Here is a 17,313-nt window from a genome sequence, read left to right as displayed (position 1 = left end):
GATATAAACCCCACTGATATAAACCCAGTGATATAAACATCACTGATATAAACCCCACTGATCTAAACCCACTGATATAAACCCACTGATATATACCCCACTGATCTGAACCCACTGATATAAACCCCACTGATATAAACCCACTGATATAAACCCCACTGATCTAAACCCACTGATTCTAAAAACACTGATATAAACCCACTGATATAAACCCACTGATATAAACCCCATTGATATAACTGATATAAAACACTACTGACATAAACCCCACAGATATAAACCCCACTGATATGAACTCACTGAAATAAACCCCACTGATATAAACCCCACTGATATAAATCCCACTGATATAAACCCACTGATATAAACCCCAGCGATATAAACCCACTGACATAAACCCCACAAATATAACCCCCACCGATACAAACACACTGATATAACCCCACTGATATAAACTCACTGATATAAACCCCACTGATATAAACCCCACTGAAACAAATCCCACTGATATAAACCCCACTGATATGAACCCACTGATATAAACCCCACTGATATAAACCCCAGCGATATAAACCCACTGACATAAACCCCACCAATATAACCCCCACCGATATAAATACACTGATATAACCCCACTGATATAAACCCCACTGAAATAAACCCCAGTGATATAAACCCACTGACATAAACCCCATCGATATAACCCCCACCGATATAAACCCACTGATATAAACCCCACTGACATAAACCCACTGATATAAACCCACTGATATAAACCCCACTGATATAAACCGACTGATATAAACCCCATGGATAGAAACCCAACTGATTTAAACCCCACTGATATAAACCCACTGATATAACCCCCACTGATATAAACCCGACTGATACAAACGTCACTGATATAAACCCCACTGATATGAACCCACTGATATAAACCCCACTGATATAAACCCCACTGATATAAACCCCACTGATATAAACCCCACTGATCGAACTCCCACTGATTTAAACCTTAGTGATATAAACCCCACTGATATAAACCCCACTGATGTAAACCCACTGATATAAACCCCACTGATAAAAACACAACTGATATAAACATCACTGATATAAACCCCACTGATATAAACACCAGTGATATAAACCCAAGTGATATAAACCCCAGTGATATAAACCCTACTGATATGAACCCACTGATAAAAACCCCACTGATATAAACCCCACTGATATAAACCCCAGCGATATAAACCCACTGACATAAACCCCAGCAATATAACCCCCACCGATATAAACACACTGATATAACCCCACTGATATAAACCCCAGTGATATAAACCCCAGTGATCTAACTCCCACTGATATAAACCCCACTGATATAAACCCCACTGATATAAACCCACTGATATAAACCACACTGATATAAACCCCACTGATATAAACATCACTGATATAAACCCCACTGATATATACCCCAGTGATATAAACCACAGTGATCTAACTCCCACTGATATAAACCTCAGTGATATAAACCCTACTGATATAAACCCACTGATATAAACTCACTGATATAAACCCCCCTGATATAAACCCACTGATACAACCCCCACTGATATAAACCCCACTGATACAAACCCCACTGATATAATCCTCACTGATATAAACACACTTATATAAACCCACTGATAGAAACCCCAGCGATATAAACCCACTGACATAAACCCTACCAATATAACCCCCACCGATATAAACACACTGATATAACCCCACTGATATAAACCCCACTGATATAAACTCACTGATATAAACCCCACTGATATAAACTCCAGTGATATAAACCACACCGATAAAACCCACTGATATAAACCCACTGATATAAACCCCACTGATATAACCCAAACTGATATAAACCCCACTGATATAAACATCACTGTTGAAACCCCACTGATATAAACCCCACTGATATAAACCCACTGACATAAACCCCACCAATATAACCCCCACCTATATAAACACACTGATATAACCCCAGTGATATAAAACCCACTGATATAAACCCCACTGATATAAATCCCACTGATATAAACCCAATGATATAAACTCACTGATATAAACCCCACTGATATAAACCCCAATGACATAAACCCACTGATATAAACCCCAATGATATAAACACCACTGATATGAACCCACTGATAAAAACCCCGCTGATATAAACCCCAGCGATATAAACCCACTGACAAAAACCCCATCGATAAAACCCCCCCTGATATAAACCCACTGATATAAACCCACTGATATAAACCCCACTGATATAACCCAAACTGATATAAACCCCACTGATATAAACATCACTGATATAAACCCCTCTGATATAAACCCACTGATATAAACCCCACTGAAACATCACTGATATAAATCCCACTGATATAAACTCACTGATATAAACCCCACTGATATAAACTCCAGTGATATAAACACCACCGATATAAACCCCACTGATATAAACCCCAATGATATAAACCCACTGATATAACCCCCACAGATATAAACCGCACTGATACAAACCCCACTGATATGAACCCACTGATAAAAACCCCATTGATATAAACCCCACTGATATAAACCCCAGCGATATAAGCCCACTGACATAAACCCCACCAATATAACCCCCACCGATATAAACACACTGATATAACCCCACTGATATAAACCCCACTGATATAAACGCCAGTGATATAAACCCGCTGACATAAACCCCATCGATATAACCCCCACCGATATAAACCCACTGATATAAACCCCACTGATATAAACCTACTGATATAAACCCGCTGACATAAACCCCATCGATATAACCCCCACCGATATAAACCCACTGATATAAACCCCACTGATATAAACCCACTGATATAAACCCACTGATATAAACCCCACTGATATAAACCCACTGATATAAACCCCACTGATATAAATCCACGGATATAAACCCACTGATATAAACCCCACTGATAGAAACTCACTGTTGTAAACCTCAATGATATAAACCCACTGATATAAACCCCACTGATAAAAACCCCAGCGATATAAACCCACTGACAAAAACCCCATCGATAAAACCCCCACCGATATAAACCCGCTGATATAAACCAACTATTATAAACCCCACTGATATAAACCCACTGATATGAACCCCACTGATATAAACTCCAGTGATATAAACCCCACTGATATAAACCTCACTGATATAAACCCACTGATGTAAACCCCACGAATATAACCCCACTGATATAAACCCCACTGATATAAACCCCAGTGATATAAACCCACTGACATATACCCCATCGATATAACCCCCACCGATATAAACCCACTGATAAAAACCCCACTGATATAAACCCCACTGATATAACCCAAACTGATATAAACCCCACTGATATAAATCCACTGATATAAACCTCACTGATATAAACCCACTGATATAAACCCCACTGATATAAACCCCACTGATATGAACCCACTGATAAAAACCCCACTGATATAACCCCCAGCGATATAAACCCACTGACAAAAACCCCATCGATATAACCCCCACCGATATAAACCCACTGATATAAACCCCATTGATATAAACCTACTGATATAAACCCACTCATATAAACCTTACTGATATAAACTCCAGTGATATAAACCCCACTGATATAAACCCCACAGATATAAACCCACTGATGTAAACCCCACTAATATAAACACACTGATATAAACCCCACTGATATTAATCCCAGCGATATAAACCCACTGACATAAACCCCATCGATATAAACACACTGATATAAACCCCATAGATTTAAAGCCCATTGCTATAAACCCACTGATATAAACCCACTGATATAAAGCCCACTGATATAAACTCCAGTGATATAAACCCCCCTGATATAAACCCACTGATATAAACTCACTGATATAAACCCCACTGATATAAACCCCATTGATATAAATCCCACTGATATAAACCCCACTGATATAAACCCACTGATGTAAACCCCACTAATATAAACCCACTGACGTGAACCCCACTGAGATAAACCCCACTGATATAATCACACTGATATAAACCCCACTGATATAAATCCCATTGATAGAAACCCAACTGATGTAAACCCACTGATGTAAACCCCACTGATATAAATCCCACTGATATAAACCCACTGATATAAACCCCACTGACATAACCTCCACTGATATAAACCCCAGTGATATAAACCCCACTGATGTCAACCCCAGCGATATAAACCCACTGATATAAACCCCACTGATATAAACATCACTGATATAAACCCCACTGATATAAACCCCAATGATATAAACCCACTGATATAACCCCCACAGATATAAACCGCACTGATACAAACCCCACTGATATGAACCCACTGATAAAAACCCCATTGATATAAACCCCACTGATATAAACCCCAGCGATATAAGCCCACTGACATAAACCCCACCAATATAACCCCCACCGATATAAACACACTGATATAACCCCACTGATATAAACCCCACTGATATAAACGCCAGTGATATAAACCCGCTGACATAAACCCCATCGATATAACCCCCACCGATATAACCCCACTGATATAAACCCCACTGATATAAACCCACTGATATAAACCCGCTGACATAAACCCCATCGATATAACCCCCACCGATATAAACCCACTGATATAAACCCCACTGATATAAACCCACTGATATAAACCCACTGATATAAACCCCACTGATATAAACCCACTGATATAAACCCCACTGATATAAATCCACGGATATAAACCCACTGATATAAACCCCACTGATAGAAACTCACTGTTGTAAACCTCAATGATATAAACCCACTGATATAAACCCCACTGATAAAAACCCCAGCGATATAAACCCACTGACAAAAACCCCATCGATAAAACCCCCACCGATATAAACCCGCTGATATAAACCCACTATTATAAACCCCACTGATATAAACCCACTGATATGAACCCCACTGATATAAACTCCAGTGATATAAACCCCACTGATATAAACCTCACTGATATAAACCCACTGATGTAAACCCCACGAATATAACCCCACTGATATAAACCCCACTGATATAAACCCCAGTGATATAAACCCACTGACATATACCCCATCGATATAACCCCCACCGATATAAACCCACTGATAAAAACCCCACTGATATAAACCCCACTGATATAACCCAAACTGATATAAACCCCACTGATATAAATCCACTGATATAAACCTCACTGATATAAACCCACTGATATAAACCCCACTGATATAAACCCCACTGATATGAACCCACTGATAAAAACCCCACTGATATAACCCCCAGCGATATAAACCCACTGACAAAAACCCCATCGATATAACCCCCACCGATATAAACCCACTGATATAAACCCCATTGATATAAACCTACTGATATAAACCCACTCATATAAACCTTACTGATATAAACTCCAGTGATATAAACCCCACTGATATAAACCCCACAGATATAAACCCACTGATGTAAACCCCACTAATATAAACACACTGATATAAACCCCACTGATATTAATCCCAGCGATATAAACCCACTGACATAAACCCCATCGATATAAACACACTGATATAAACCCCATAGATTTAAAGCCCATTGCTATAAACCCACTGATATAAACCCACTGATATAAAGCCCACTGATATAAACTCCAGTGATATAAACCCCCCTGATATAAACCCACTGATATAAACTCACTGATATAAACCCCACTGATATAAACCCCATTGATATAAATCCCACTGATATAAACCCCACTGATATAAACCCACTGATGTAAACCCCACTAATATAAACCCACTGACGTGAACCCCACTGAGATAAACCCCACTGATATAATCACACTGATATAAACCCCACTGATATAAATCCCATTGATAGAAACCCAACTGATGTAAACTCACTGATGTAAACCCCACTGATATAAATCCCACTGATATAAACCCACTGATATAAACCCCACTGACATAACCTCCACTGATATAAACCCCAGTGATATAAACCCCACTGATGTCAACCCCAGCGATATAAACCCACTGATATAAACCCCACTGATATAAACATCACTGATATAAACCCCACTGATATAAACCCCAATGATATAAACCCACTGATATAACCCCCACAGATATAAACCGCACTGATACAAACCCCACTGATATGAACCCACTGATAAAAACCCCATTGATATAAACCCCACTGATATAAACCCCAGCGATATAAGCCCACTGACATAAACCCCACCAATATAACCCCCACCGATATAAACACACTGATATAACCCCACTGATATAAACCCCACTGATATAAACGCCAGTGATATAAACCCGCTGACATAAACCCCATCGATATAACCCCCACCGATATAACCCCACTGATATAAACCCCACTGATATAAACCCACTGATATAAACCCGCTGACATAAACCCCATCGATATAACCCCCACCGATATAAACCCACTGATATAAACCCCACTGATATAAACCCACTGATATAAACCCACTGATATAAACCCCACTGATATAAACCCACTGATATAAACCCCACTGATATAAATCCACGGATATAAACCCACTGATATAAACCCCACTGATAGAAACTCACTGTTGTAAACCTCAATGATATAAACCCACTGATATAAACCCCACTGATAAAAACCCCAGCGATATAAACCCACTGACAAAAACCCCATCGATAAAACCCCCACCGATATAAACCCGCTGATATAAACCCACTATTATAAACCCCACTGATATAAACCCACTGATATGAACCCCACTGATATAAACTCCAGTGATATAAACCCCACTGATATAAACCTCACTGATATAAACCCACTGATGTAAACCCCACGAATATAACCCCACTGATATAAACCCCACTGATATAAACCCCAGTGATATAAACCCACTGACATATACCCCATCGATATAACCCCCACCGATATAAACCCACTGATAAAAACCCCACTGATATAAACCCCACTGATATAACCCAAACTGATATAAACCCCACTGATATAAATCCACTGATATAAACCTCACTGATATAAACCCACTGATATAAACCCCACTGATATAAACCCCACTGATATGAACCCACTGATAAAAACCCCACTGATATAACCCCCAGCGATATAAACCCACTGACAAAAACCCCATCGATATAACCCCCACCGATATAAACCCACTGATATAAACCCCATTGATATAAACCTACTGATATAAACCCACTCATATAAACCTTACTGATATAAACTCCAGTGATATAAACCCCACTGATATAAACCCCACAGATATAAACCCACTGATGTAAACCCCACTAATATAAACACACTGATATAAACCCCACTGATATTAATCCCAGCGATATAAACCCACTGACATAAACCCCATCGATATAAACACACTGATATAAACCCCATAGATTTAAAGCCCATTGCTATAAACCCACTGATATAAACCCACTGATATAAAGCCCACTGATATAAACTCCAGTGATATAAACCCCCCTGATATAAACCCACTGATATAAACTCACTGATATAAACCCCACTGATATAAACCCCATTGATATAAATCCCACTGATATAAACCCCACTGATATAAACCCACTGATGTAAACCCCACTAATATAAACCCACTGACGTGAACCCCACTGAGATAAACCCCACTGATATAATCACACTGATATAAACCCCACTGATATAAATCCCATTGATAGAAACCCAACTGATGTAAACCCACTGATGTAAACCCCACTGATATAAATCCCACTGATATAAACCCACTGATATAAACCCCACTGACATAACCTCCACTGATATAAACCCCAGTGATATAAACCCCACTGATGTCAACCCCAGCGATATAAACCCACTGATATAAACCCCACTGATATAAACATCACTGATATAAACCCCACTGATATAAACCCCAGTGATATAAACCCCAGTGATCTAACTCCGACTGATATAAACCTCAGTGATATAAACCCCACTGATATAAACCGCACTGATATAAACCCACTGATATAAACCCCACTGATATAAACCCACTGATATAAACCCCACTGATATAAACCCACTGATATAAACCCACTGATATTAACCTCACTGATATAAACCCACTGATATAAACCCCAGTGATATAAACCCCAGTGATCTAACTCCGACTGATATAAACCTCAGTGATATAAACCCCACTGATATAAACCCCACTGATATAAATCCACTGATATAAACCCCACTGATATAAACCCACTGATATAAACCCAACTGATATAAACCCACTGATATAAACCCACTGATATTAACCTCACTGATATAAACCCACTGATATAAACCCACTGATATAAAGTCCACTGATATAAACTCCAGTGATATAAACCACCCTGATATAAACCCACTGATATAAACTCACTGATATAAACCCCACTGATATAAACCCCATTGATATAAATCCCACTGATATAAACACCACTGATATAAACCCACTGATGTAAACCCCACTAATATAAACCCACTGACGTGAACCCCACTGAGATAAACCCCATTGATATAAACACTCTGATATAAACCCGACTGATATAAATCCCATTGATAGAAACCCAACTGATGTAAACCCACTGATGTGAACCCCACTGAGATAAACCCCATTGATATAAACACTCTGATATAAACCCGACTGATATAAATCCCATTGATAGAAACCCAACTGATGTAAACCCACTGATGTGAACCCCACTGAGATAAACCCACTGATATAATCACACTGATATAAACCCCACTGATATAAATCCTACTGATAGAAACTCAACTGATGTAAACCCACTGATATAAATCCCACTGATATAAACCCCACTGATATAAACCCCACTGATATAAACCCCACTGTTATGAACTCACTGATATAAACCTACTGATATAAACCCACTGATATAAACCCCACTGATATAAACTCCAGTGATATAAACCCCACTGATATAAACCCCAGTGATATAAACCCCGGTGATCTAACTCCGACTGATATAAACCTCAGTGATATAAACCCCACTGATATAAACCCCACTGATATAAACCCACTGATATAAACCCCACTGATATAAACCCACTGATATAAGCCCCACTGATATAAACCCCACTGATATAAACCCCACTGATATAAACATCACTGATATAAACCCCACTGATCTAAACCCACTGATATAAACCCCACTGATATAAACCCACTGATATATACCCCACTGATCTAAACCCACTGATATAAACCCCACTGATATAAACCCACTGATATAAACCCCACTGATATAAACCCACTGATATAAACCCCACTGATATAAACCCACTGATATAAACCCACTGATATTAACCTCACTGATATAAACCCACTGATATAAACCCACTGATATAAACCCCATTGATATAACTGATATAAAACACTACTGACATAAACCCCACAGATATAAACCCCACTGATATGAACTCACTGAGATAAACCCCACTGATATAAACCCCACTGATATAAATCCCACTGATATAAACCCACTGATATAAACCCCACTGACATAACCTCCGCTGATATAAACCCCAGTGATATAAACCCCACTGATGTCAACCCCAGCGATATAAACCCACTGACATAAACCCCACTGATATAAACCCACTGATATAAACCCCACTGATATAAACCCCACTGATATAAACATCACTGATATAAACCCACTGATATAAACCCCACTGATATAAACCCCACTGATATAAACATCACTGATATAAACCCCACTGATATAAACCCCACTGATATAAACCCACTGATATAAACCCACTGATATAAACCCCACTGATATAAACCCACTGATATAAACCCCACTGATATAAACCCACTGATATAAACCCCACTGATATAAACCCACTGATATAAGCCCCACTGATATAAACCCCACTGATATAAACCCCACTGATATAAACCCCAGCGATATAAACCCACTGACATAAACCCCACTGATATTAACCCACTGACATAAACCCCACTGATATTATCCCCACTGATATAATCATCACTGATATCAACCCCATTCATATAAACCCCACTGATATAAACCCACTGATATAAGCCCCACTGATATAAACCCCACTGATATAAACCCCAGCGATATAAAACCCACTGATATTATCCCCACTGATATAATCATCACTGATATCAACCCCATTCATATAAACCCCACTGATATAAACCCACTGATATAAGCCCCACTGATTTAAACCCCACTGTTATGAACTCACTGATATAAACCTACTGATATAAACCCACTGATATAAACCCCACTGATATAAACCCACTGATGTAAACCCCACTAATATAAACACACTGATATAAACCCCACTGATATTAATCCCAGCGATATAAACCCACTGACATAAACCCCACCGATATAAACACACTGATATAAACCCCATAGATTTCAAGCCCATTGATATATACCCACTGATATAAAGCCCACTGATATAAACTCCAGTGATATAAACCCCCCTGATATAAACCCACTAATATAAACTCACTGATATAAACCCCACTGATATAAACCCCATTGATATAAATCCCACTGATATAAACCCCACTGATATAAACCCACTGATGTAAACCCCACTCATATAAACCCACTGACGTGAACCCCACTGAGATAAACCCCATTGATATAAACACTCTGATATAAACCCGACTGATATAAATCCCATTGATAGAAACCCAACTGATGTAAACCCACTGATGTGAACCCCACTGAGATAAACCCCACTGATATAAACCCAACTGATATAAACCCCAGTGATCTAACTCCGACTGATATAAACCTCAGTGATATAAACCCCACTGATATAAACCCCACTGATATAAACCCACTGATATAAACCCCACTGATATAAACCCACTGATATAAGCCCCACTGATATAAACCCCACTGATATAAACCCCAGCGATATAAACCCACTGACATAAACCCCACTGATATTAACCCACTGACATAAACCCCACTGAATTATCCCCACTGATATAATCATCACTGATATCAACCCCATTCATATAAACCCCACTGATATAAACCCACTGATATAAGCCCCACTGATATAAACCCCACTGTTATGAACTCACTGATATAAACCTACTGATATAAACCCACTGATATAAACCCCACTGATATAAACTCCAGTGATATAAACCCCACTGATATAAACCCCACTGATATAAACCCCAGTGATCTAACTCCGACTGATATAAACCTCAGTGATATAAACCCCACTGATATAAACCCCACTGATATAAACCCACTGATATAAACCCCACTGACATAAACCCACTGATATAAGCCCCACTGATATAAACCCCACTGATACAAACCCCACTGATATAAACCCCAGCGATATAAACCCACTGACATAAACCCCACTGATATTAACCCACTGATATAAACCCCACTGATATTATCCCCACTGATATAATCATCACTGATATCAACATCATTCATATAAACCCCACTGATATAAACCCACTGATATAAGCCCCACTGATATAAACCCCACAGTTATGAACTCACTGATATAAACCCACTGATATAAACCCCACTGATATAAACCCCACTGATATAAACCCACTGATATAAACCCCACTGATATAAACCCACTGATATAAGCCCCACTGATATAAACCCCACAGTTATGAACTCACTGATATAAACCCACTGATATAAACCCCACTGATATAAACCCCACTGATATAAACCCCACTGATATAAACCCCAGTGATCTAACTCCGACTGATATAAACCTCAGTGATATAAACCCCACTGATATAAACCCCACTGATATAAACCCACTGATATAAACCCCACTGATATAAACCCACTGATATAAGCCCCACTGATATAAACCCCAGCGATATAAACCCACTGACATAAACCCCACTGATATTAACCCACTGATATAAACCCCACTGATATTATCCCTACTGATATAATCATCACTGATATCAACCCCATTCATATAAACCCCACTGATATAAACCCACTGATATAAGCCCCACTGATATAAACCCCACTGTTATGAACTCACTGATATAAACCTACTGATATAAACCCACTGATATAAACCCCACTGATATAAACCCACTGATGTAAACCCCACTAATATAAACACACTGATATAAACCCCACTGATATTAATCCCAGCGATATAAACCCACTGATATAAACCCACTGATATAAAGCCCACTGATATAAACTCCAGTGATATAAACCCCCCTGATATAAATCCCACTGATATAAACCCCATTGATATAAACACTCTGATATAAACCCGACTGATATAAATCCCATTGATATAACTGATATAAAACACTACTGACATAAACCCCACAGATATAAACCCCACTGATATGAACTCACTGAGATAAACCCCACTGATATAAACCCCACTGATATAAATCCCACTGATATAAACCCACTGATATAAACCCCACTGACATAACCTCCACTGATATAAACCCCAGTGATATAAACCCCACTGATGTCAACCCCAGCGATATAAACCCACTGACATAAACCCCACTGATATAAACCCACTGATATAAACCCCACTGATATAAACCCCACTGATATAAACATCACTGATATAAACCCCACTGATATAAACCCCACTGATATAAACATCACTGATATAAACACCACTGATATAAACCCCACTGATATAAACCCCAGTGATCTAACTCCGACTGATATAAACCTCAGTGATATAAACCCCACTGATATAAACCCCACTGATATAAACCCACTGATATAAACCCCACTGATATAAACCCACTGATATAAACCCACTGATATAAACCCCACTGATATAAACCCACTGATATAAACCCCACTGATATAAACCCACTGATATAAACCCACTGATATAAACATCACTGATATAAACCCCACTGATATAAACCCCAGTGATATAAACCCCAGTGATCTAACTCCGACTGATATAAACCTCAGTGATATAAACCCCACTGATATAAACCCCACTGATATAAACCCCACTGATATAAACCCACTGATATAAGCCCCACTGATATAAACCCCACTGATATAAACCCCAGCGATATAAAACCCACTGATATTATCCCCACTGATATAATCATCACTGATATCAACCCCATTCATATAAACCCCACTGATATAAACCCACTGATATAAGCCCCACTGATATAAACCCCACAGTTATGAACTCACTGATATAAACCCACTGATATAAACCCCACTGATATAAACCCCACTGATATAAACCCCAGTGATCTAACTCCCACTGATATAAAACTCAGTGATATCAACCCCATTCATATAAACCCCACTGATATAAACCCACTGATATAAACCCCACTGATATAAACCCCACTGATATAAACCCCACTGATATAAACCCCACTGATATAAACCCAGTGATATAAACATCACTGATATAAACCCCACTGATCTAAACCCACTGATATAAACCCACTGATATATACCCCACTGATCTGAACCCACTGATATAAACCCCACTGATATAAACCCACTGATATAAACCCCACTGATCTAAACCCACTGATTCTAAAAACACTGATATAAACCCACTGATATAAACCCACTGATATAAACCCCATTGATATAACTGATATAAAACACTACTGACATAAACCCCACAGATATAAACCCCACTGATATGAACTCACTGAAATAAACCCCACTGATATAAACCCCACTGATATAAATCCCACTGATATAAACCCACTGATATAAACCCCACTGACATAACCTCCACTGATATAAACCCCAGTGATATAAACCCCACTGATGTCAACACCAGCGATATAAACCCACTGACATAAACCCCACTGATATAAACCCACTGATATAAACCCCACTGATATAAACCTCACTGATATAAACATCACTGATATAAACCCCACTGATATAAACCCCAGTGATATAAACCCCAGTGATCTAACTCCGACTGATATAAACCTCAGTGATATAAACCCCACTGATATAAACCCACTGATATAAACCCCACTGATATAAACCCACTGATATAAGCCCCACTGATATAAACCCCACAGTTATGAACTCACTGATATAAACCCACTGATATAAACCCCATTGATATAAACCCCACTGATATAAACCCCACTGATATAAACCCCAGTGATCTAACTCCCACTGATATAAAACTCAGTGATATCAACCCCATTCATATAAACCCCACTGTTATAAACCCACTGATATAAACCCCACTGATATAAACCCCACTGATATAAACCCCACTGATATAAACCCAGTGATATAAACATCACTGATATAAACCCACTGATATAAACCCACTGATATTAACCTCACTGATATAAACCCACTGATCTAAACCCACTGATATAAACCCACTGATATATACCCCACTGATCTAAACCCACTGATATAAACCCCATTGATATAACTGATATAAAACACTACTGACATAAACCCCACAGATATAAACCCCACTGATATGAACTCACTGAGATAAACCCCACTGATATAAACCCCACTGATATAAATCCCACTGATATAAATCCCACTGATATAAACCCCACTGACATAACCTCCACTGATATAAACCCCAGTGATATAAACCCCACTGATGTCAACCCCAGCGATATAAACCCACTGACATAAACCCCACTGATATAAACCCACTGATATAAACCCCACTGATATAAACCCCACTGATATAAACATCACTGATATAAACCCCACTGATATAAACCCCACTGATATAAACCCCAGTGATCTAACTCCGACTGATATAAACCTCAGTGATATAAACCCCACTGATATAAACCCCACTGATATAAACCCACTGATATAAACCCCACTGATATAAACCCACTGATATAAACCCACTGATATAAACCCCACTGATATAAACCCACTGATATAAACCCCACTGATATAAACCCACTGATATAAACCCACTGATATAAACATCACTGATATAAACCCCACTGATATAAACCCCAGTGATATAAACCCCAGTGATCTAACTCCGACTGATATAAACCTCAGTGATATAAACCCCACTGATATAAACCCCACTGATATAAACCCACTGATATAAACCCCACTGATATAAACCCACTGATATAAGCCCCACTGATATAAACCCCACTGATATAAACCCCAGCGATATAAAACCCACTGATATTATCCCCACTGATATAATCATCACTGATATCAACCCCATTCATATAAACCCCACTGATATAAACCCACTGATATAAGCCCCACTGATATAAACCCCACAGTTATGAACTCACTGATATAAACCCACTGATATAAACCCCACTGATATAAACCCCACTGATATAAACCCCACTGATATAAACCCCAGTGATCTAACTCCCACTGATATAAAACTCAGTGATATCAACCCCATTCATATAAACCCCACTGATATAAACCCACTGATATAAACCCCACTGATATAAACCCCACTGATATAAACCCCACTGATATAAACCCCACTGATATAAACCCAGTGATATAAACATCACTGATATAAACCCCACTGATCTAAACCCACTGATATAAACCCACTGATATATACCCCACTGACATAACCTCCACTGATATAAACCCCAGTGATATAAACCCCACTGATGTCAACACCAGCGATATAAACCCACTGACATAAACCCCACTGATATAAACCCACTGATATAAACCCCACTGATATAAACCTCACTGATATAAACATCACTGATATAAACCCCACTGATATAAACCCACTGATATAAACCCCACTGATATAAACCCACTGATATAAGCCCCACTGATATAAAGCCCACAGTTATGAACTCACTGATATAAACCCACTGATATAAACCCCATTGATATAAACCCCACTGATATAAACCCCACTAATATAAACCCCAGTGATCTAACTCCCACTGATATAAAACTCAGTGATATCAACCCCATTCATATAAACCCCACTGATATAAACCCACTGATATAAACCCCACTGATATAAACCCCACTGATATAAACCCCACTGATATAAACCCAGTGATATAAACATCAGTGATATAAACCCACTGATATAAACCCCACTGATATAAACCCACTGATATAAACCCACTGATATTAACCTCACTGATATAAACCAACTGATCTAAACCCACTGATATAAACCCACTGATATATACCCCACTGATCTAAACCCACTGATATAAACCCCATTGATATAACTGATATAAAACACTACTGACATAAACCCCACAGATATAAACCCCACTGATATGAACTCACTGAGATAAACCCCACTGATATAAACCCCACTGATATAAATCCCACTGATATAAACCCACTGATATAAACCCCACTGATATAAACCCCACTGATATAAACATCACTGATATAAACCCCACTGATATAAACCCCACTGATATAAACCCCAGTGATCTAACTCCGACTGATATAAACCTCAGTGATATAAACCCCACTGATATAAACCCCACTGATATAAACCCACTGATATAAACCCCACTGATATAAACCCACTGATATAAACCCACTGATATAAACCCCACTGATATAAACCCACTGATATAAACCCACTGATATTAACTCATTGAGATAAACCCCACTGATATAAACCCCACTGAAACAAATCCCACTGATATAAACCCACTGATATAAACCCCACTGACATAACCTCCACTGATATAAACCCCAGTGATATAAACCCCACTGATGTCAACCCCAGCGATATAAACCCACTGACATAAACCCCACTGATATAAACCCACTGATATAAACCCCACTGATATAAACCCCACTGATATAAACCCCAGTGATATAAACCCCAGTGATCTAACTCCGACTGATATAAACCTCAGTGATATAAACCCCACTGATATAAACCCACTGATATAAACCCCACTGATATAAACCCACTGATATAAGCCCCACTGATATAAACCCCACTGATATAAACCCCACTGATATAAACCCCAGCGATCTAAACCCACTGACATAAACCCCACTGATATTAACCCACTGATATAAACCCCACTGATATTATCCCCACTGATATAATCATCACTGATATCAACCCCATTCATATAAACCCCACTGATATAAACCCACTGATATAAGCCC

General features: G+C 38.8%; 1 protein-coding gene across 1 annotated transcript in view; it reads right to left on the bottom strand.

Moving 5' to 3' along the window:
• The window catches only part of hcn2b (hyperpolarization activated cyclic nucleotide-gated potassium channel 2b), a 229,524-nt gene that overhangs the window by 176,139 nt on the left and 36,072 nt on the right, over positions 1–17,313 (bottom strand). The gene's annotated exons all lie outside the window — the stretch shown is intronic.

Source organism: Pristiophorus japonicus, chromosome 18, assembly GCF_044704955.1.
Source record: "Pristiophorus japonicus isolate sPriJap1 chromosome 18, sPriJap1.hap1, whole genome shotgun sequence".
NCBI lineage: Eukaryota > Metazoa > Chordata > Chondrichthyes > Pristiophoridae > Pristiophorus > Pristiophorus japonicus.
This window is presented reverse-complemented; position numbering and strand designations above follow the sequence as displayed.